This window comes from Hylaeus volcanicus, chromosome 1 (assembly GCF_026283585.1).
Source record: "Hylaeus volcanicus isolate JK05 chromosome 1, UHH_iyHylVolc1.0_haploid, whole genome shotgun sequence".
NCBI classification, from domain to species: Eukaryota; Metazoa; Arthropoda; class Insecta; order Hymenoptera; family Colletidae; genus Hylaeus; species Hylaeus volcanicus.
The window spans coordinates 12021881-12046697 of NC_071976.1; the positions used below are offsets into that span (position 1 = coordinate 12021881).

A 24817-nucleotide genomic window follows, 5' to 3' on the forward strand; every position below is an offset into this window, starting at 1 on the left:
ATTAGAAAACATCATATTTCCAGTGAAGTACTTTTAAACAGTTGTGCGAATATTTATTGCTTCAACATTTCTATCTATTAATTGTTTTCTTCTTGTTCATTTCACAATTTATATAAATAGCTATTTTTTTTTTCTGTAAACTATCTATTCTAGAGATTTCCGAGAATATGTAGAATGTCATTGTTTATAAAAAATATGTTAATAAATTACAATTTTACACAGTTTTTTTGGAAATTTATCAGTATACGAATACTTTCTACACCCACTGTATGTATACATTCAAATTAAATCTACACTGTCAAATTTTCTTCTTTGAACGTCCCTTTATATGTAAAAAAAAAAGTTTCAATAACAAAAATTAATTATATCTGGAAATTATATTCATTAGAAAAATACATTAGCTGGACCAGACTTCCTCCTTAAGGTAATGGATAGGCGAAGAGTGGGACGAGTGGGCCCTCTATGATATCGGTATGTACGCGTTAACGACCTCAATGGTTTACAGAGAATAATTCTGGAAGCATGTACACAGTTTGAGTGGTCATACAGTTTATATTCTAATTTTCTGTCTTTATATACTTTTGTTCAATAAAAACGTATCTTCAACTAAGTAACCGTACGTCCCAATCTAATCGTTCGCCGCCTTTCGCCCGAAACGACTATTTCCGTTTGAAACTACAAAAACCACAACCAACCTCCACAGGCCAATCTCCATGGCGAGTAACTGACATACCGCGCGAACCATAGCGGCAAAGTGACTCGAAAACACAGTTAAGTCTTCAACAGTGTCATCCTCTTCTTCTCTCTTCTCTCTTCAAAACTCAACTCTATTTTACGGCTTCGTTCGCGCAATCATCGATGATTCCCGTGCAATTCGCTATCGGTTCGACGATCATCGTCGATTACAACACGGAACCATTCACTCTTCACCGTTTTCAGTTTGTTCTTGTTATTTCCAAAACTTCAGTCGTCTTCCAGATCTAAAAATTAACAACTCTCTGTCGCGCGAACTTCTTCTTTCACAGAAAAATCGATTCCTTTGTTACTTATACACAACGAACGAAATATATCCCGATATGCAAACTCGTCTTCCGCAAAGGAATTTAAACGAACAGGAAGTAACGTCGTATTAGGAATTGTAAGATCTCTTAAACTCGTGCACTTTTATTAGATTTTAATTTCGTTATGCGTTATTATGTTCTCGGTTGTATTAATGTCGTTATTTTCGATGAAAGACCAGCAATGTTGGTAAAAACATTGAAACAAACAAAAAAATAGCTAGTCAAATCATCGCTTGACAAATAAGGATTTTATTCCCGACCTTTATTAGTGCTTTGGCTTTGTTTTAATCGCGACACATTGTAAAAGAATTTATACAAAGAAATCTTGAAGAAAGGATTAAATTACTTTTACATCCTAATTTACACATTGTAATAATATGCAATTATCACTGGTTCTAAACTTCTGCACAAAAAAATTGAGATTCGGTATACTTCCGACGGTAACATATTATCAAAGTTAGTATTGCTTGTTTTTACGATACACACTAAACCAATTGTCGAGGTGCAGGAGAACTTTACAATTCTATTCTTCCAGTACGTAAGTTCCAAAACACTGTTTATACACTATTTTAGTGTCGCTAACGATGAACTAAAACGATAAACTGAAAGTGTATCCAAAAGACCAGTTTCGAGAAATATCAATTATGACATGTATTTAACATTCATTTAATTATTTATTTTGACGACAGGTATCAGCGTATCAGCGTATCAGCGAAATAAAGGGGCTGACCTAGTTTGCACTTTGGGAAATAAGAAAAAGTTCGTTCTTGACCATTCTCAACAAGCAAACGAACTCTCCACGTTTCTAAATCCCCGCAAAGTTACACGATTAGTTTATCGAGTCTTCCCCCATCTCTCGAATAAAAAACGACTCGAATTCCCCGAATTGAGCAACGGAGAACAGCGACGGAGTAAGTTAGTTATCGGACAGGTTTCAAGAATTCAACGTGAAACATATTCTTTTCGAAGCCAGAATATCGTCGATCACCGATCTCGCGACGCGACGGCTGATCGCTGCAAACCCAACGAATTTTTCCAAGCTCGAGCCTGGAGGTTAACGCGGGTCAATACTCGATCGTGCGAGATCGACAAACTCGGATCACTCTCGCTGAATCACCAACTAAATCTCCGTCAAACTTTCAATTTTCACGTTTTTACGAGTCTGCACTCAAGTTGACAGTTTCGCTGCGCGAGTAGTATCGCTTCCGTGTTTTCATTTTCAAGCCACCGTGCACCAGTGGCGAACATGCGCTCCGGACAGATCGTGGATCGCTAGATCTATCTTTCACCAGCCGACGACCTTCCGCCCGCGAAATCCTCGACTGGTTTTTCCTTCTTTTTTTCCCTGCGTACCGTAAACCGGACGCACGCGTTGGCCGGGCTCCACGGCGTCTCGAAAATAGCAATACACTCTTTCTCTGTCGACTGGCGAGGCGATCTCTTCTTCGCCGCTATCTCGGCCGAGCGGTGTCTACCAGCAGCCACCGCGGTTCTTTTCTGCCCTGGTCCATCTTTGCCTCGGACACCAAACGACACTAACGAGACGCGATTCGAGAATCTATCAGGGGAAACTGGTCGCGCGTGGACAACGGAAGTAGGAAGGATACGGGAGCAACCTAACCAGGAGGGAAACGGAGACAAAGGGGATAGAGAGACACCGAGGAGACCTGGACCAGCCACAATCTATCGAGTGCAACCTCGGTGCACGGTGCACGTCGCCACGAAACCGCTTTGCGCGAGAGACTGAGAGAGAAACCGCGCGCGCCTCGTCGGGTCTCTCCAATCGCGAACGCAAAGAGGAGGGAGGATATAAAGAGCGAGAGAGACGCCCTCGTACATCGGGAGGGACAGAGAGCCCGTGGAAGGGGACACCTTTGGCCAACCCAGCGAACAAGAGCGACAGAGAAGGGGATAAAGATTCGAGGAGAACCGACGAAGATGGACGCATGGGAGAGTGGGAATATTGAGAGAGCGAGTGAGGGAAGTAAAGGAAACGATAAAGCGAGGGATATAAAGGAAAAATGATTCCGAAAAGAGAGAGAAAGGATGAAGATGGAGGGAAAATGGTTCTGGAGAGAGTAAGAGAGAGGAAGGGGGTATGTATGCCGAGCAAGTGCACGCGTGCGCGTGCCTCGAACTGTACCGGGTGTGGAATGAATCGGTGGGTCGTACTTCTGATCAGCGACGTCACTGTGCCGCGATTGATACTATCCGAGACTTCCGGGTACAAATCCGCGCCCTCCTCAGGGGTAAATGGGGCTATGTCTACCTAGGAAAATTTCAAACACTCGTATCTTTGGGAATTTTTTGAAAAGCTCTTTATTATATACGAAAATGATATGGCGTTAATTAGAAATCGATATCAAAAGTGTAAGAGCAGAACGGAAACCATTCGACCAATCGACTCGAATCCCTATTTTTCTAGTGAAATTCGTAGGATTTTTGTATTATATATATTAATATTAATATCTAATATATATATTATATTGATAATATAATTTTGTATTATATATAATAATATTTGTATTTTTTACGCAATTTTAGGCTAAATTTATATGTTTCATTTTGGAACGATGGCATTTTATTAAAAATGTATATTTTTAGAAACGGCTATGTATTTCACTAGCTTTTGAACTAAGGAAACTAATTAATTTTGTTTCACTGTTCCAACTTGAACCTGGTTTGAATTATCATGCCCACAGCAAAATCATTTATTTTTTAGACGCTCCACTTAATCGTCTGTCAAACCGCCATTTTCGTCAAAATGAAAAAAATAAAAAATTATTTTCTAGTTGAATACTTATACAATACATTAATGTACATCAACGTAAATAAAATCTTGATATCGCTTCAATAAAAATTCTTGAAGAAGCCTGAATATTGAGATAGGCAAAGTGGTTGTAACCTTTTAACGCGTTCAATGAGAAGGTATACAGTAAAGTCTCTATAAATGCACAAATTTCTCTACCATAAATGCACAGAAACCATCCCCATCCCCTTGATGAGTCAAGGAGTTCGATCGCCGAGCAGTGTAACATGATTGTATATTCTCTGATGTTTGCTGAAGAGCTTCGAACGTAGAAAAGGACAGCGAACAAAGAAGAAGACGGAGCAAAAATGCATAATGGAACGGTGAAACTTTTTTGTTGTAAAACTATTGCCATCATATTCTTGAGATTTTTCTGATTAAAATGAGACCAAACACGACGTAATTCGCAACATATTTACTTGTAACAACTTATTATATATCATATATCGTAGAACATTAACTAAAAAAAAGATACATGGTAAATATCATCCGAATTATATCGTGTTTGGTCCCATTTTAATCAGAAAAATGTCAGGAACACGATGATAAAAGTTTTACAACAAAAAAGTTAATAATACAAAAGTTTCATCGTTGCATTAAATTGTCTCACTGACATACCCTGGTGTTTTCGCTCCATCCTCTTCTTTATTCGCTGTTCTTCTCTACGTTCGACGCTTGTCGGCAAACATCAGAGAACATACGAAGTCTACGATAAACGCACAAGTTCAGTCCCAAGCTTGTGGATTTATGGAGACTTCACTGTACATCTCAGCATAGGAGATGTCTCCTTGATTGTAGCTTTTTCATTAAGTTTTGATAACAAACTAACAAGGAAAGTTTTTTTGGTGTCCACTTTCAATTTTTTTGAAATTTTGCATACGTGTACCACATCGAAAAATATATGATATGTATTTTTTTATATTGGTCCATTTTCATATTTAGGAGATTCAAAGGTGTACAAATATACATTTTTCTTTTCGAACAATTTTGGTGAAACTTGATATACAAGGGTTTCGAGGAACGCTGATTATAAATCTGAACTCAAAATCTAAAAAATTGAATATTTCAAGGTCATCGATGGCTTTTCTTAAACGAGGTGGAGTATTTTTTGTTAGAAAAGTAAAGTAAATTTAAAGTTTCGTGCCAAAATTCTCTGGAGAGCGTTTATGGGAAAGGGCCCATGGGTTTTTTTTCAAGATTGAAAATCTTTTTATTTTCGAACAGCCGAAATTCATGTCACGTTATATGGTGAAAAATGCTGTGAGGCGATGAAATGGGTGGGTAGTAACAGAATAAATATGTCCCGTTACACAGCTTGTCGTGAGATATTTTTTTATATTTTAATATCAAGTGATTGAAACAATTAAAACTTAATTCGACATAATTAAACGTTTATGATACATACAGTACCATCAGTGTTCAATTAAATATTAATAACAATTGTGGTTAGGAATAAATATTCATTCGAGACATTAATCGTGAAAAATTTGTCAATATTTTAATATCTGCTGATTGCACCAACTAAATATTAATTTCTGCCAATAGTTAAATTAATTATTAACAATACTTATTATTTAGACAATTATGGGGAATATGATTATGCTGTGGTATTAATGTTTCGTAAATTCTTTTGTGGATGGATCCAACGTCACGCGGTTGTTGTTCGCCCTTCCCCTTCTCTAGTTGGATACGCACAAACAAGCTACAACGCACGACCGCACCCAAGCAGGTATGCGAGGGGCGAGAGCTCATTCGTCGTTGATCCTTCGTTCGATATGGATTTCGCGATCGGCGAGTCCGCGTCTCGCGTCCCTCCTATTTGTAGTTTCCCTTAGTATCTTAGTTTGGTTTGGTTAGTTTTAAGGTTGTGTGTACGAGTGTCTCCTCTGCCAAGTAATTATTAATCAACTTGTTTTGTTTGTTCGTAAGTCCATATTGGGCTCGTAACATCGTGCTCCACTTCGGTCACTATTGCTTCATGTGATAAGTGTAGTGACCAACCATGTGACTGGCCGAGATCGGTTGCCGTCCTCCAGTGGGTCTGATTTGAGAGAGGGTCAATCGACGCCTCCGAGGAATCTTCTACTCTCTGTACGCGTCAGGCCAAGTCCAGGCTCCCGGCGCAGCGCAGCTCAAAAGAGCCGTCAGACGATGCAAGTCGTGTCCTGGACTCCTGACGTTGTGCAGAGAGTAGAACTCCGTTTCGGACTTTACGACTGTCAGACATAGCTGGTGTCGCCAGGGCAGGGCAACCCGACGCGGTGCTACCTACGTCGTACACTGTAAGGTCGGATCTGGGCCCTCGGCAGCAGGTTTGCAGGGGGTAGAGTACTGGCGGAGACGTTGATCGTCTTTCTCTCGAATCAGACCCACCAGAGGAAACGGGACTGACTCTGTAAGTCCAGTTTCATGGTCGCGTCGTGGCGCGATTTAGCTTCACTCCTCTTAGTTCAAATAATTATTTGGCAGAGTCAGACTTGGACTTTGGAAATCAAAGGGACTTTGTTTTCTTTGATTTCCACGGTTTCGTACTTAGTATTAAGCTCGTCAACTCTATGTAGAGTATGCATCTACGTATATATACTGTATGTAGAGGGAGATCGAAGGAAGTTTGATTCCTTCTATTTCCGGGTCTCTAGTCGCAGCAACCTCCACGTGGTGAGACCTGGTAATCGGTATTATTCGTGACGAACAATCCTACGTCGCGAATAATATCGAGAGCTAATGGCTGCGAACTTGTAATAAGATCTTTAGATATAATAAGTGCAAAGTGTAAAGTATAAAGTGCAAAGTGCAAAGTGCAAAAGTGTAAAGTGTAAAGTGAGATTAGATTTAGATTAGCAGGAATATAATTAGTTTTCAGAAAAATTCATTTGTATAAATTATGTATTAACATTAACATATTTTTATTGCAAAATGGTAGTCAATTTTCACGACAATTTGTGTATTTAAACTATTAAGTTTAAAGTGAAATTAGATTTACAGTGGTCTGTAGTGGGGATGGTTTCTGTACATTTATCGTTATACAAATTTGTTCGTATAAGATTTTACTGTAGTAACAAAAAAATGTTCCGTTACAATTGGATCTTAGTGCGTCACGAAGCAATGAATGAGTTTTCTGATAATAAAAAGAATGTACTGTCGCGGAAAATCATTAAGTATGGTACAGCAGGTGGCGGTTCGCGATCAGTTAGTTTAGTAAGTTAGATTTTCAATCTCTCTAACTCTTGCGTGTACGCGAAGTCTGTAAATTTTGTTCCGAATCTTCCGACACGTATTCAGGATGATGTCGCAGTGGAAGCGTGTTCATCTTAATATTATTTTATATTTCTAAGAACACTCTTTGTTCCTTTGTGATATCATTTATTTTCCCTTATGTTATGGATACATTCTAAATTGTATGATTTAATAAATAAATATTAATAATATATTTCTAAAATTTTTATTATTGCAATATTGTAGCTGATAAAAAAGACAAGCTGAAATCTGTATAATATGTAATATGTCGACTCTGTACGTTGAAGTATCATTCTACGTATAAGAATAACTCCTCGAAGATCAGCCGAAGGTCTACATATTATACAATACATGTTTGAATTAGTCTTTTTATCAGCTACAAGCTTACAATAATAAAAAATACACCATCCTATTTAAAAAAACCATCGGAGACCCTGAAATTTCGGAAAATGCGACCTTAAGGTAGTTTTCGCGTCGATGGTAATATTGCCCCTTCGAAACTAAAAAGAGTTTAATCAGAACAATTTTTTTGTTGTATCGTTTAAAACAACGGAGATAGCTATTTAATTTTATTATACTACAGCCTGACATCATTTTAGACTCGGAATGGATCACGATTGTTTTTGTCCATGTACTCTTGAAATAGCAGTGAGCGCTTTTTAACCCTGTTGTCGCAACAGGGAGAAAACAAGCTGATTCAATCCCCATTGGGTGTACAAACACAGAATCCATGTTCCACAAATTGAAATTTCGAAGTGGAAGGAAACGTTAACCTTAATCCGACCCACCTGCTTCCTGCAGAGACGACACAGGAAACTTTACACCAGGAATTCCTCGTGCATCAAACATCCATCGAGATCTTGCATACACTTTCTACAATATTTCTCAATGCTTACACCCCCGTTATATATTTCATTTTATGTGTTTATAATCAATTTTTCATTTTTTGTTTTGTTGTTACACAATTGAGATTATAATTAAAACATTTTGTAAAAAGGGCTATAGGATTTCGTTTTTTAATCATAAAACAAATGGTAGGAAGTGTATTTATCTTTTAGGAGATGTAAAAACTAGAGATCCCTACTTCACATGTATCGAAATACCTGGGTACACGGGTAATTCATGGATCCGTGTTTTAATTTGTGTATTTTTAATACACGGGTACTCAGGTATCGAAATACACGAGTACGTAGGTGTTGATTCCATGTTAATCCAGATTAAAAAATATTGAAAATGCGTAATTTTTTAATATTTTGTAGTTCCCGCGCGGCCAAAGCGGATAGCAGTTTTAGATCAAACAAAAGAGAGTAAAGGTAGTACAGCGTATGTACCGAGCGCGTGTGTACTATTGAATGCCTGGTTTACTTTAATTTCTTTTGTGTTTCCTTTTATAAATATACTTAAACGTATTATTAAAGTACTTTACTTTTTGTTGTTCTAATAAACATTTAATTGTCTTCAAAGCGTCTTTCTTTCTCTATCAATAGGACAGTGTATAGACTGGACCAGCCTCTCAAATAAATAAATAAATAAAAAAAAAAAAAATGAAAGAAAACGTTATCGCCATTGATTGTTATTGTATATTTTTATACGGAATTTATACGAACCATTTGCACGAATCGTCTAACATATTGCGACAAAGAAGTTATTCTCGGAAAAAGAAACGTTGATTTAAATGAAAACGATCGATGCAGCTCCTAACCGTGATCCATATGGCAGAGTTGAAAGTTACAAATTACTCGGTAATGCGCACGCAAGCCTACGGGCAAGGTCTGGATGACAAATTTACTCTTGTCAGGGTTTCTCGCGCTGTTCTTTTCAGCTCCGAGTCGCTGGAAAAAATCATTCCAAGAAGTGTATTGCAATCGCGTTCCCAAGAGTCGCTGACAAAAGGTTTTCCAGCCGCGAAAAAAAAAATTGTAGACGATTGCTGTTTTCCTTTTAACGTTAGTAACGCGATTCGAGCCAAGGATATTCGAAAAACCGAAGGTCCAAGTGAAAAGCATTTCCAGACGTCCGAGTATTAGACCGTTCCGTAAGTCTTTGCGTCCTTGTTCGCGCTCGGTGCTTTAAGGTAGTTCTTTCGTGGATTTATTTAACGAGGCTCTAGTGCAAATAGAAATAACGCCAAGAAAATGATAAAAATTTGTATACGGGTTAGATTTTATTCCAAAAAGACCTACACAAATTTTAGGAAGACTAGGGTACCTAAAAGCTAAGAAATAAATGTTTCAATTTTTCACTTTTTAACGTGGGCTCTTATGGGAAAATGCGTTTTCAACATACTCAATTACGTGCTACAAAGTAATTGACGCCGAGATTGGATCGAAAATTTGATGCATAATAGAAAAATATCTAAAGAACATAAATTGATAATTGTAGTATTAATAATAAATTAAAGAATACTAGCATAATGGGTTTTGTCTTCTGCTATTGATATAGTATGAGAAATCCGACACGCTGTACGAAAGATTAGAAAACGCGCGTTCAAACAGTACTGTACTTTGTCTGAAAATAATTGATTTATATTACTTTATGATACAATATAAATATAATAGATATAATAACGACTAAAACTCAATGTGTAACATAATTTCTTTTTATTTTGAAATAAAATTGCAAACAATTGTAATACTTCAAATACTATGCCAGATCTACTACTACGTGAATCAAGCGACTATAGTAACTCTATATTGACTTACAGCGTAACTGTAGAGCCTCCTTAATGTAATATCATATTTTTACAAAACTTCACTTCATTATTCTTTGGTTAAATATGAATCATATAAGCGTATTTAGATTTAAATTGACCGTCCCAGTTTGATGAAAAACGATATCAAAATTGTGTATTTTCGACACAGTCTATCATGGACCATACACATTTTCATGTGAATTTTATCAGTTTAGATGAAAATGCAATTTAGAATCTTACTGAAAATTTGATATGTTAGAAACAACAAAGTTATAAAGTATTTTAAAAAAAGTAACAATTATTGACCGCACCGTTACTGAAATATATTGGGTTGTTCAGAAAGTTCGTAGCAATTTTTAAGAAAAATTCAAAGGCACATTTGAATTTTTTCGAGGTTTTGTTAAGGAGACATCAGAACAAAAATCGATTTTCAATTTTTGTTGAAATGAACGAAATCTCTAAAGATTCTAAAATTTAAGAAAAACAAATAAAATGAGTTAAAAGTTATTTAATATAAATTGATATTTATATTTAAGTATTGTCGTTAACGCTCATCCGCCTTATAATTGCATCCATTTTCAAATATAATTAAAATAGCAATTAAACCAAATCTAGTCACTGTTTAATTCAAAGGTAATGTTCATTATTAACAATCCAGAAATTGTCATTAAAACATATACACATGTGAAATGTCTTCCATACTAGATTCAGTATTGTTAATTTCACAATTTCAATATGATATTCGAAATAAGCGATCCTAAAAAACACACATTGGACTAACAGTATTCAAATAATTTCATTCAGTATTCAATACGTTATCTATTTTTGTCCACATCTTCCGGATTTGACCAGGTTGGATCAGTTGTTTTGAATTTCACAATTCTGAATACAAATTCAGAATCAGCATCTCTAATAACTCATGTAGATCTATTTTCAAAAAAATCCATTCAGTTTTGATTTTTCGGTCCGTCATATTGAATCGACCATTTTGAATTTTATCATTTCGATTTAAAATTTGGAATCTACGTCCAAAACAACCTAAAGATACCAATTTTCTAAAAATTTGATGCAGAATTGACAGAGATACCGATTTTTGTCCATTTTATCCGGATTTCGCACACTGTGCGCGGACGCTCCACTGACATACTCGCGGTAGGCCGATCGCACACGGCGCAACCGATCAGTTTTAAACCACTCTGAAACTACATAGTTGCATGCGACCGTGGATCTAGGTAAAACAGAGATAGTGGAGTAGGTAAAACAAAGAGCGCAAACGGTTTACAACACTAATTTCAAATCGGTTGCGCCGTGTGCGATCGGCCGTAGCGTATGAGCGCGACAGTCTAAGGAGTAGCTTATACTACTGTGGACCCGGCCTATACTACTCCACCAGTAATACTCGCGCTCTGATTGGTCGAGGATTTCTGTTAATATCTCCTTAACGAAGTCTCGGACAACATTTTCGCTAAGGAAAAAGTTGTTTCAAATAACCCCTCAAACCACCCCTTTCAAGGACCTCCAACATTTTTACGACACACTGTATTTATTGAATTACATAGGTACCATTTTGTTCCACAACATTTCCACCCATTAAAGGGTGTATACATATTGCAGAAAAAGCCTGCCTCGAGCAAAAGAAATTTTTTGTTCAAGATATACAGAACAGGTCACAAGTAACAGAAGACTGAAAAATCTCTGTTGGGTTTAAAAATGCCCAGAATGTAATTAAAATGGACCCCTGTTGAAAATGATTATCTTATATAAAGTGTTTTCTAAAAGAGGCTTTAGGATTGTTTTTTTAAGGTAGTTGTTCTGGTAGATTTATTTAATGAAGAATTTTAACCGTTTCACTCCAATTTGTTTTTCACAAGTATAAAACAAATATGCTATTCGTTTTCGTTCTATTTGTATTCAAACCTGTACCATCTACCAAAAATCGACATGGACTTTCCACACAACCCAATAATTCATTAAAATCTGAAACTGAACGTAGAGTAGTTGCGGTGGACTTATGTGAAAGCAGTAAGAGTGTATTTTTAACCGACTTCGAAAAGGAGGAGGTTACTTAATTCGATATGTATACATATATATTTTTTTTTTACGAATGTTTCCAATTATATTTTTGAATGTGACTATCTCGAAACAAGTACCTTAATAAAAAAAATAAGGGCTGTCAACGTAGTTATGGTGGACTTGAACCAGTTCTCACGTTTGATTATAATCACTGTTTAAAAAAGATCAGTCATTTAATCGATCATGATATAAATAAACACGATGAATAAATGTCGGTAAGTTTAATATTAACAATGCCTCTTCTTTTATTCTTACTTATTCTTCATCTTACTCTTTGAAGATAAGGCGTCACGATAAAAATTCGATCTCTTCGAGAAGATTTGTCAAATCTCTGCGAAATTGTCTGTTTGAAGAAAGAACACAGAAATGTTCGTAAGAAGAATTCGTTTCAGTTAATTTTGCCGGATTTTCAAGCCAAGTAACAGTCTGATCGTGGCTGATAATTGTCCGAAAGACTGGTATATACGTTAGCTGTAAAACTTTTACTGTCCCATATTCGGAAGCCCGTGTTTCCGTGGAAACTACTATAATCCCAGAACGCGTAGCTGTGTGCGTGCCATGTACGTATCACCGGCTGCGAATGGTGTCTATGACCTATATAACACGCCCAAGCGTAACTAGGTCGTGCACCTCTGTATCCCCTGGAATAATACAGGGTGTCCTCCTTTCGAAAAGCATCGCGCCTCGCCAGCGCATATTTACCATGGAAAACAAAAATACTCGAGGATCAAAAAACATATTTTCGTTTTTAAGAAATGCTACGAAACTTCTCCTCTAATAGATCAAATTTCTGATTTAGTAGAAAGATTTAGAAGGGTTGTTTTTAGAAGGATTTAGAAGGATTGTTTTTAGAAGATTAGAAGGGTTGTTTTCTAAAACAAATTTTGTAGGAATAACTCACTTTTTGGTCAAAAAATAAATAGTAAATTGTGAATAAAAACGAAAGTTTACATTAAATAAAAAAAAACCCTATGTACTTTACCTAATAGTATATACAATAGTATATACATATATAGTATATTGAAATTCATAAAAAATAATTCATTAGGAGCATGGATTGCACGAATATACAGGGTGTCTACAGTTAAGTCCGGAAAAACTCAGGGAATGAATTCTACAACTAATAAATTGCTCTTAGACACTTTCCTAAATAGCCCTTATTTAGGAGTATTTTTACTTTTAATTTTTTTTCTGTGTTTTCGACTTTACACTCTTTATCCGACCATAACTCCATCAACATACAGTGCAAAATTAGGACTAAATATACCACTCGAAAAAGCGTTAAATTTCGAATCTCCTTGAAGCCAAACCAAAATTTATTACGTGGATTTAAAAAGTGAAAAATTAGGTCGAACTTTAAATTGTGACAATTTCTAAAAATTTCACTTTTCCTGTATCCGTTTTCCGGTTTCAAATATATAGTTGTTTCACGGGCACTCTTCGAGAAAAACTTCCTCGAAATCTCAGATTTTCAATGGTATAATCAAAATAACTTTACAGTAGTATTTTAGGGAGAAAATGACGTTTGAATGCAGAAAAACGTGCGTTTTTAAGCAGAAATCGATATTTTTCAACAAAAATCGACTTGTCACTTTAAAATTAGCTTGATGTTGGATTTGATGTATTTTTTTATGACATTCCTGAACTACCCCAATTAGGAAAAAAACTGGTTTTTCGACACCTCAAGTCTCTCTTAGCCGTGTGTAGAGCCTGAGTGCGAGGTGAATAATAATTGTTTTTGAACATGTATCCATAGAATTTTCATTCTTAGAGACTACTTCATGAAAATCTACCTAGGTATACGGATAAATATTGAAATTGCAGATCAATTTCATACAACAAAAAATCGATGTTTTCGGAGTAGAATCAATAAAAAAGTCTGAATTTGAAAAAATAATTTATTGGAACAAGAGAAGAGAAACTTACTCGAGAGGTGACTCTCAGTCACCACTAGGTTTCCTTTAGCTTTAATTTCTTTGGAACTCGAAGTGTCAATAAAATGATTGTCGTTGAGGAAAAGGTGACCTGATTTTCAAATCTCAAATTAGAGATCTCATTTTCGAAGTCAATATAATCTTACCATTCGTGACAATAGAATGCTAAGAAAGCATCTCGAGTTGCTGATAGATACCAGAAAACAAAGCCTCGAGTGCAAAGGGTTAACTCTTTCAACTCTAGTAGAACACATACGTGCCAGTGAATACTTCTGATTGCTTTTTGGTCAAATTACAAGTGAGACTTATAGAACCATATGCGAATCAAATGAAAATCAGTCGTGCTAGGGCAAATTGTCTCTTTTTATTCAACTACAGTCTTCGATAGCCAACTCTAGTTTAATATAATTAATTTCTGTTGGTTATTTCATTTAAAAATACATATATAGATATAGTTATACATTAACAGTACACATGTGTAGGAGTGTGATATATAATATGAGGGTAAGCGTGTGAGTGTATCTGTGAATGCAATGGTTGCATGGTTACGCGGTGTGATGTGTTATTTATAATAATTCGGAGTTCAGTTCGGTCGAGACAGTTGTAAAAGTCAGACAATAAAATATACGTTGTCAAACTGCAAATCGTTTAAAAGTCATTTCATTCCTACGTATGTTAGTTATTACAATTGATTTATCGCCTGCGACAAATCGAAAAACGGTCGTTCGAAGAACTCCCGTACTAACTCTGTGAATAATTATTTCTTATCTTTTATTCAAACGGAAAAGTGGTTGGGCTCTGGCATCGACTTATTCGATCGTTTTCGACACGCGATTACCCAGGCTATTCCTCCCGATGACGCATCCAGAATCAGGTGGCACTTCGATCGGTTGCCTGTTCCCTAGAATCAGGATGACGTCCACGGAACGGCTAAAACGGCCCGAAGGGTGCGTTCAGTTTACCAATATCTCGACACCGGGTTACGCAAACAGTTTCCCTTAACGCTAAAAACGCGTTAACGCGTTAACGCGTTCCGATCGATACAGACGCCGAGCGCGATTGAGCGCAGGAAGAAGATCGTTTAGAGTAAAATGCTCTATTGATTGGCCTAGGGATTCATTTTCGCTCTAAACTTTAGAGCGAAAATGAATCCCTAGGCCAATCAATAGAGCATTTTTGTGTGACAAAAATAGTAACAGCAAACCGATTGTGCAGATACATAAAAGGGGATGCGTAGATTAATACGAGGGCGGATCAAATATAAACGAGACCTTATTTTTAAAATACTTTTATTCAGCGTAATAAAATATCCAATCACGTATCACTTTTCAACATAATCTCCTGCTTTGGAAATGCACTTTTCCCAGTGGATTGGAAGGTTTTTAATCCCAGTATCGTAAAACGAAGAGTGCTGCGTTAGGAGCCAATTGCGGGTGTCAGGGCTGTAGGGAAAATGGTCAAGTGGAGTCCATCTCATTTCCTCTAATGTTTTGCAAGTTAGAGCTGCAGTATGGGGCCGAGCGTTGTCGTGGAGGAGAATGACGTCTCGCATCGGTTGGTCACGTCTTTTGGAACGATAAGCAACCTTTACCTCCATTAAAAGCTCACAGCTCTTATAACTTATTGCAACCTGCGCTGTAATTTCAGAAAGTGTCAGACGTCAATCGCTTTCAAGAAGGATTCGAATCGTGCGAATGTTCTCATCCGCAATGCTGCTTCGAGGACGGCGATCGTGTTTCACATTTTCAAATTGTTTACGTCCTTCCTTGATAGTGTTTGATCCCCAAACTGTACAATCAATCTTTGCAAAATTTCAACTGGTTTGACGCCTTCATGGGTAAGAAATTTAATAATTATGCGTTGCGCAACTGAGACGTGCACTTGTTGCTCTGACATTGTGAATGTTACTGTCAAACTTGTTTGAACTCAACAATGCCATGCTCTCCCCACTCCTGACATCCTAAACAATACACTGTAGAAGCGGTCACCCGCTCCCTTTAAATTTACGCGATCAAAAACAAAAGTCTCGTTTATATTTGATTTACCCTCGTAGGTATATGTTTTTCACTCACAACTCTGTTCCGTTTTCTTTTTATTTATAATTTAATGCTAAAAAATCGTGATTTTTTTCGTTTTTTGCTTATAAATTTTAAACTAATGCAGCAATATCAATGCTCCAGTGAGATAAAATGTAGTTGATGAAAATACCCACAGAATGAGACGTCGAATGTCTCGATCGGATAATGAGAAACGGAGAAAAATCTGGAAAACCGGAAAATTCGGCGTTTTTCAAAAATTCGTATCTCCGCCATTTTTTAAACTGAAGCGCTGGCCTTTTAGGTACAAGTAGTGATTGATATGTTCATTATGTGTGCAAAAGGCGGGGATTCTCGGATAGGTGGTTTTCTCACAATCGCAATCTGAATTTTTCATTATCCGATTGAGACGTTCGCGGTCTCATTCTGTAGGTATTTTCATCACCTACATTTTATCTCATTGGAGCATTGACATTTTGCTGCATTAGTTTAAAATTTATAAGCAAGAACCGATCAAAAATCACGATTTTTTAGCATTAAATTGTAAATAACAAGAAAACGGAACAGAGTTGGGAGTGAAGAACATATACCTATGAATATACGCATCCCCTTTTATGTAACTGGAGAATCGGTTTGCTGTTACTATTTTTTGTCACAACACGCTGTTTTAATTCTCTACCGATTGGCCTACCCTCCTATCGAGCATCGGAATACCCTAGATTCCCATATAAGTCATATAACGCATTACGTTTTGCACGAATTCGTGTTATAGGATATCGTACTACACGAGATTAAGTAAGATGTTTCGAATGATGATATTGCATCTTCATTGAAATCGAGTACGAAAATTAATCTCGTAACAAAGGAGACACTGTTCCTTTCGACGTGTATTTCGAACGGCTCAGTCAGTCTACTGTTTAGGAAAGATACATATATTATTTCCACGACTCTCCAATCATGGTAGATGAAGGTTTAGCCATCTAAATTGTTAATTTTCTGTAATGAACCTGTCGTCGAGTGCAGAGGGTTAAAATCGCCACCATAATTATTCAAAACAGTAATTATAATTAAATAATTCTACCAAGTTTGTTTGATCTATATTGTATCGCGTTCCCGTAAAGATTAAGAGTCCTCTTCTAAACCATGCCATAAGCTTAAAGAGGTTAAGATCCGCTGCTTTAGTCACTCTGCTGCTCCGTCTCTCGTTTACTCGTGTAAACTGCTGACACGCGTCCTCTGCCTCTCTAATACGAAAGCGTGCATCGATATCGTAAGGGAGAAGATAATTTTTGACGTCGCAAGAGTTAGCCTTAAGCGGCCAAAATATTTGGAGTTTTCTTTGCCAATGCTTCGCAATATTAAAATTCAAATTAGGAATGTATCAGTGTCTCTAGTCTTCGTGACTTGTGAAAGCTTAAACTTAAAATAATGATCAAGATTACATAAACATATTTCAATTTTTACATCAATTATATCAGTATATTATAATAAATTTGTATAATTATTTATGTTTGATTAATAATATGTTTGTTTAATCTTTCGCGTATATATTCCAGACACTTTTAAAATACTTACTACTACTTCAAAGTGCACCAGTTTAAAGCTTGTAATCTTACCGATGAACCAATATCGTTACGAACAGTTCGAGATTCAACGAAATCTTAGATAAACAAAGACTGTCGCTTCAAAGTCGCCCTTCGAGTGCAAAGGGTTAAAACCTGTTAACGGTGGCAATTCAATACATTCATCAATGTAACGCGTAGATTTGAGTCACGTTTGTAAAGTACGAGCGTTTTTTTTTTTTTTTTTTTTTGTAAAGCAAAAGGAGTGCAAGATGAATACTAATTTTCATGCACTTTAATAAAAACAAACAAACAATACATTTATGACACAACAGTTACAAGAATTAGCGAGCTAGACGGCCTTGTGTAACCAAAGTAAAGTGTAAAGTTAGATTAGATTTATATTAGCAGAAATATAATTAGTTTTCAGAAAACTTCATTTGTATAAATTATGTATTAACATTAATATAATTTTATTGCAAAAAGGTAGTCAATTTTCACGATAGTTTGTGTATTTAAATTACAGATCAAACTACGAAATACGTATTTTCTGAAATTTTGTTTTCTTACATTACATAAAATTATCCTATTTGTAATGTACTTGCATTCTGTGCGAAATGGAATCCTTAAACCCGTATAATCTAAGAACTGGTAAACATATATCGTTCCTAATAACTACACTGCGGATCTTTATGCAAAATAAAATCTTCGCGAACGTCCCTACAAAAATTGAACCTAAATAGGAATTTATTTTATTCTGCAAATATTATAACATGAACTTTACTTTCAATCTTTTTTATATTCCTGTATATTGTTTGCATTTTATAATTCCTTGCACATTCAAATTTTCTATAAATGCATAAAGATCTGCAGTTTACTAATAACACAAAGCTGTGTATTATAAGTGTTGATATTAAATTCTTTCGTAATACACTCCGGGACAAAAAGATAGCACATCTTATATTTTCCCATATTTTGTGTTAAAAGCTGATACATATTTTCTTTTACTGATAACTCAGAGCATGTCTATGCATACAATTTACGAAATATCATCCACAACATATACTTCGACAGGATTCTAACACAAAAAATGTAATCATTGTTGTTCGTAAGCGGGACAAAATGATAGCACATGTAGTAAATCTACGCTTTCCAGTTACACTGAAGCTCGCAAATTGGGAACATCAGCCCCGGAACATAGTTAATAAAGTCCGTGATATTATTTCGTGTTGTATATTTGTTCAAAAAAGGCGAACTATTATGTAAAAATGGTTCGCGGATAGAGACTGAACGCGTGTGAAATTGACACTATAATAAAATTGAAAGAATGAACAATATGCAGTGACAAAAATAGCAAGAATTATGAATAGAAGTCGAAAAGTAATAATGAACTTCTTGGAAAATCCGGAAAATTATGGTAAAAAGAAGAGTTCTGAACGTCCGCGAAGTCTAAATGCCCGGGAACGACGTGCAATACTAAGAGCAGCATCAAATTCTAAGATGACTACAAGGCAAATAGCTCAAAGTGTTGGTGGAGACACTAATATAAAGAATGTGAGACGTGTTTTACAAAACTGCAAATACATAACACGAAGAAAATTGAAGAAAAAACCTTGGTTAACTGTGCAACGTAAGATGAATCGATTACACTTTGCGGAAAAGAATATTTATATGCGAAAGAAATGGCGAAGAATAATATTTACGGATGAAAAGAGTTTTAACTTAGATGGACCTGATGATCTGAGTTACTATTTTCACGATATGCGAAAAGTGAAACAGTTTTTGAGTCGTCGGCAAATGGGAGGTGGTGGTGTGATAATTTGGTGCGGTATCGGGTACTATGGTAAAATGGAAATCAAATTTATAATTAGACAAATGAATAGCAAAATGTACTTCGAAATGATTAAGGAACAAATAAACACTTACGCCACCAGAATTGCTGGAGAGAAGTTTATTTTTCAGCAGGATAATGCCGCAGTACACACTGGAAAAGTAGTAAAAGAATACTTTTCTCGAGAAAAAATTCGCGTTTTTGATTGGCCAGCAAGGTCACCCGACCTTAACATTATTGAAAATTGTTGGGGAAATCTTGCCCGAGCTATATATGGAAATGGCAGACAATTTGGAAATATTGCCAAATTAAAAAAAAGTATTCAAGATGAGTAGGAGCAATTAAAACAAAAAACTATTAAAAAACTCCATAAATCTTTGCCAAAGAGAATGATGGCTGTTATTAAATGTAAAGGAGGAGCCATAACATATTAAGCATTAAATATCATTCGTTGATTTATTGTTATACACAATTTTAAGTTAAATGTCCTATCATTTTGTCCCACTATATTTCCTTAACAGTTCTTTCTTTTTTTAATAAAATTGTATAGACTGGCGAAATTCAATCCAATTTTATTTGTGTATGTTTATAGAGGTATTTTGCAAGAATGTATAAAAACAAAACCTTGGTTGTAACGTTAAATAAATAAAAATTATATTAATTTTAAAGTGTGCTATTTTTTTATCCCGGAGTGTATATTCTGAGAATGTTTTCACATTTTGAACTGTATTGCCAATCTTGTCAAAATCTCGTCAAGATCTCGTCGAGATCGAGATCATACATTCGAAATTATCAAAAATTCGAGATCGATATGCATGTTTCAAGATTTTTCGAGATCAACATCGAGATCGTAGAAATCTCATCTCGTGCGCATCATTACTCGCAAATGACAGACTATTTATTATACCAAGAATTTACACGTGATTTCTGGCTACTATTTCAAGTCTCGGACGCATCGTAGTATTATTGTTCAGAGTTCAGAGGGAAACTGCATCGGCAGGGATCGCATTCAGACGGTTTCAAGGTTGCCCCGGTGGAAAAAATCCCGGTCCAGTTCTTCACCGAGCGTTTCGTGCGAAAAGAGGCCGGACGAAAGTAGGTCGAAGCTATTATCGGTAGAAAAGAATTAATCGCTTCTCCATCGAGCCTTTCGACTGATGTTAATTAACACGTTGACTGCCGCGCGCACTTTACGTGGTTTGTCCACAGTACCGACATGAATTTTTTATTATGCGATATATGTTGATGTTTGCAAAATCATCATTATGATTATACTTTAATTCAATATCTCTTAATATTCCTTTAAGTTGGCACTGCCTCCATGGTTTTCTTTTGTTTTCTTTTTCAAACTACGCGCTGCGTACGCCTATTGCTCAGTATAATGTTCTACACACATGCTCATGCGGTGTGTTTTGTAATGTAAGAATAAATGTACCTGAGAACAACAAAACGTTGTGTATTTCACAAACCACCAACCATATATTATCTTAAAATATTATCTACGGCAGATAAGGTAATTTATATAATGGTATTTAATGCATTTTTCGTAGCGCGGGTCACCAGTGACCTCCGAGGCGCTGTAGACCATTTTTCCGATCATCAGTTGTTTCAAACTTTTGGAAAGTGTGTTACGAAAAACATTCAAAACAGCTAGGGAGAATGAGAGCAAATAATTGCACTAAAAAAGTGGCGACATATTGTGCCGACTGTTGACACTTTTGCTGTGGACGAAAGTAAGTATCCGTTCGCTGGGAGCTGCAATTATGATATTTTTTTTAATGAAAGATTTCTTACAAATTTGTAAGAAATCTTTTTCTATGTCTTATTATAATATACAGGGTCATCCAAAAGTACCTTTAGGATGTTGAATGAGAACATCTATCAAACGCCATATTTATTTGTTGTCACTTTCTTTTATTCCTAACCTACAATGATAGACAACTTTAACTATGGAATCGTATGCGATTGCAGAGCGTGTTAAAGTGATTAAAATTTATTTTGAAAATCAGTGTTCAATAAAAAATACCCATCGTAAATTACGTGATTTTTTCGGCGTACATAATCGTCCATCGGAGCAAACAATTAGTAATTTGGTTAAAAAATTTGACGAAACTGGATCTGTTCATGATAAACCAAAGTCTGGCAGACCAAAAAAGTTCTGTCGAATGAAAACATTGCTGCTGTTCGTAAAAGTGTTGGTAATGATTCATCAACTTCAATTCCACGTCGTTCTCAAGAATTGAGCATTTTTTATGGCAGTTTGTGACAAATTTTGCATAAAGATTTGCATTTGCATGCTTTCGAAATTCAATTAACTCAAAAATTGAAAGAACGTGGCCATTTGCATCGCAGAAATTTCGCAAAGTTGTTGTCAGAACATCGTTCAATTGATCCACTGTTTTCACGCAACATCATCTTCAGCGATGAAGCTCACTTCACATTGGATGGACACGTCAATAAGCAAAATTGTCGCACATGGGGAGATGAAAATCCAAGAGTCATTAAAGAAAAATCACTTTATCCAAAAATAGGTACTGTTTGGTGTGGATTTTGGTCGAAAGGCGTAATCGGTCCATTCTTTTTCGAAAACGAGAATGAAGATGCAGTTACAGTGAATGGTGCACGTTATAATGAAATGATTATTGATTATTTATGGCCGAAATTAAATGGAATGGACATAAGCAATGTTTATTTTCAACAAGACGGAGCTACGGCACACACAACGCGTGAAAATATTCAGTTTATTGCGATCGAAATTCAATGGTCGATTAATTTTAAGAAATGGTGATGTGAATTGGCCACTTCGATCGTGTGCTTTGACCCCATTGGATTTCTTTCTTTGGGGTTATTTGAAAAGCAAAGTTTATGCCAGCAAACCAGCAACAATTCATGACTTGAAAAACAACATTAGAAATAAAATTGGTGAATAAAACGAGCAAATATGCCAAAATGTTATCGAAAATTTTGATTTTCGAATTGATGTCTGTAACCATGGTCGTGGTGGACATTTGACAGATATCGTTTTTCACACATAATTGTCATAGATAATACCTGATAATTAAATAAAAAAAAAATACCAAAAATTAAAAAGAGTATATATTTTATTTAAAAAAAACTTCCTATAGCCTATTTTGGATAACCCTGTACATATATACACGGTAAATAACTGTGTCGTTATTTCATCTATCACACTTTTAATAAGATTCTGAAAGAAATTCTCGAAATTAGCTGATTTTGAGGGGACCTGGAGTGGCCTCGCCCCTTAATGGTTTCGTTTTAACCGCGCGATCAATGGCCCGAGAGGCTGACCTGTGCGAACGCATGAAGTGTCCCAGGTGGGTCCGCGAGCACGGGGAATTTTTCGCGCGCAAGGAATCGCCTGGAAAGCTCAATTCCAGGAAGTAACCTAATTCCTACGGGAGGGATGATGATCCAGCAACGAGGAGGCAGCCGGAGTACGGCAGGATATTCCGCAGGAGGCGGGATACATGGGGGAGGTTAGAGGCCGCCAGGGGGGTACGTTCAGTTTAGCGAATACGTGCCAGTCCGATGCACCCCTTGTCGCCATGGAAACGACCTACTCTCCCTGGACAGACGCATCGGCCACCCTCTGTGTGTTAAACATTCGAATAAGGATATCTGGTTGCTCTTTGAACCCCTCAAAGTCGATTCAGACTATACGACACGGACCGTACACGTTTCGGCAACGACACGTACCGGCAACGACACGACAAAACATTAAATAACGCGTTTTAATAAAAAGATCCGATAAAAAACTACAAAAATGTAAAAAAATTACGCCAAGTACATGAAAAAGTGGAGGACTCAAGGAGTTATCATTGAAAAATAGAAGATCCTCATAAAAAACTAGAAGAAAGTAGAAAAAGATGTGAAATCGAAATGAGCTGCCAGATGATTTGCCTAGATTTCCGGGGCCTGGAAGTCAAATGCTTGGCGTGGCCAGGCAAGGTCACGGTGTCCATGAATAAGAATTATTTTAAAACGTAAAATAATGAAAGTGTACTCATAATATTGTCAGAGTTTTAATTGCAATGTAATTGGACTGTTGTCTAAAAATTGTGGATTTTAGGGGGGGTGGAGGGTTGAATTTGGAAGCCAATTTTTTAAAAAATCGACATGGTCGTATTTTATTGCTATTCACGCGGAAAAAAGACATCAAAACTGTGTCGCCGCGATGCCCTGCACTGTTGAACATGTAATCCACGCAACGTGACAACGTTCCGACCCTTACACTTGGGGGTGGACCATCTCTACCTCTACCCCCGTCCCTTCAGCTCCGGGGGGAGTTTTCGAAACGGGACCTTTTCGGCATTCATCCTTAACGTATCGAGAACAAACATGATGAATTTCATCATCCTCCGATGTGTGGTAGTGCTCCCTTACGAAGGGGGTTGAAAATTTGAGAGCTGTTCCACCCCGTCGAAGGGTGCCTATGAGGTGCACGGTATGGGTGATGGCATTTTCTGGATCAGGGGAGTCCAGAGAATGCATTAAGTCCAAAATCGAGACCGTCGTCCAAAAATTGTGGATTTTAGAGGGGGGAGGGAGGATTGTGGGGGGTGGGCTTGTCCGAGAGCGATTTCAAGGGGTGCAATTTGTAGAGGACATCAAGGAGAGTCGCCCCAAAGGTTTTTTTGAATTTGTCAACCCCTTCCGTCACCCCTGACTTTTTTCAAAGAGGCGGTTTTCTACACCCTCCCATTTAGGGGGGTGAATTAACCATTCTCATTAACCCTCGTCAATGCAACTTTGCACACATTTAGAGCACACTTAAAGACTACACCTCACGAAGTTTCCCGAAGATCGGTTGAAAACTCTCCGAGTTAACACGTTTTAATATAGTGTCCCATTTTTTTTGGAGGCCAGTGTATTTGCTAGACCACCCTGTATACGCTTGCGTAAACTGTTCTACAACTTCCGTAAATTGATACAAAAAAAATTGCGGTTTTCACATTGTTAAATTTTACCGTTTAAAATTGTAATAAACTTCTAAATAAATATTGGCATTGTATATGTCATTTTGAAGCTTAGAATCTGCTCTTCATTTTGATTATAAATGTTATATGATTGTTGTGTTGATATAAGCTATATGTTGATTATTTTAGCAATGCTAGAAAAGAAACAGTTGCGAGGAATATTTTTGTACGAGTTCGAAAGAGGTCGAAAAGCGGCGGAAACGGTAGTAACACCGGTCGAAACTGAACTGAAATAAATTCTGTTGGAATATTCGAATGACGTACCATTTTAAGAATTCGTGGATCTTCTTTTGTTCTAGCATTTTTTTTTCTTCGCGAGCGTCGTATTGAGAGTGAGAGCTTCCCGCGTGTTTGCTTGTACAGCGTGTACATGTTTCTTTTACGTATAAAATATGTATCATTTTTTTCTCTAAAAGGGTCTTTCTGAAGAAACCTTTTGTACTCAAATTAACACATTAAAAAATGAAACTTTTTCAACGTTACAATCTCGAAGACTCGGTATCAGAGTTTAATCGGTCACTTTCCTCTTCCTCTAACACACACTTCATTCGCGGTTCCTTAATTACTGCGACACGCTGCCAAGCT

At 36.6% G+C, this 24817-nt stretch overlaps 1 protein-coding gene across 9 annotated transcripts in view; it reads right to left on the reverse strand.

Moving 5' to 3' along the window:
- LOC128874868 (R3H domain-containing protein 2-like) overlaps positions 1–24817 on the reverse strand; it is a 116418-nt gene that overhangs the window by 38637 nt on the left and 52964 nt on the right. For 2 of the 9 annotated variants that reach the window (XM_054120052.1, XM_054120042.1), the window contains exon 1: positions 696–3050. The exons of 2 other annotated variants lie outside the window; for them this stretch is intronic. The gene's annotated coding sequence lies outside the window, so the exon portion shown is untranslated. Of the gene's footprint in view, positions 1–695; positions 3052–24817 lie in introns of those variants that run through there. 5 more of the 9 variants (XM_054120007.1, XM_054119999.1, XM_054119990.1 and 2 more) reach the window with 5 other exon arrangements.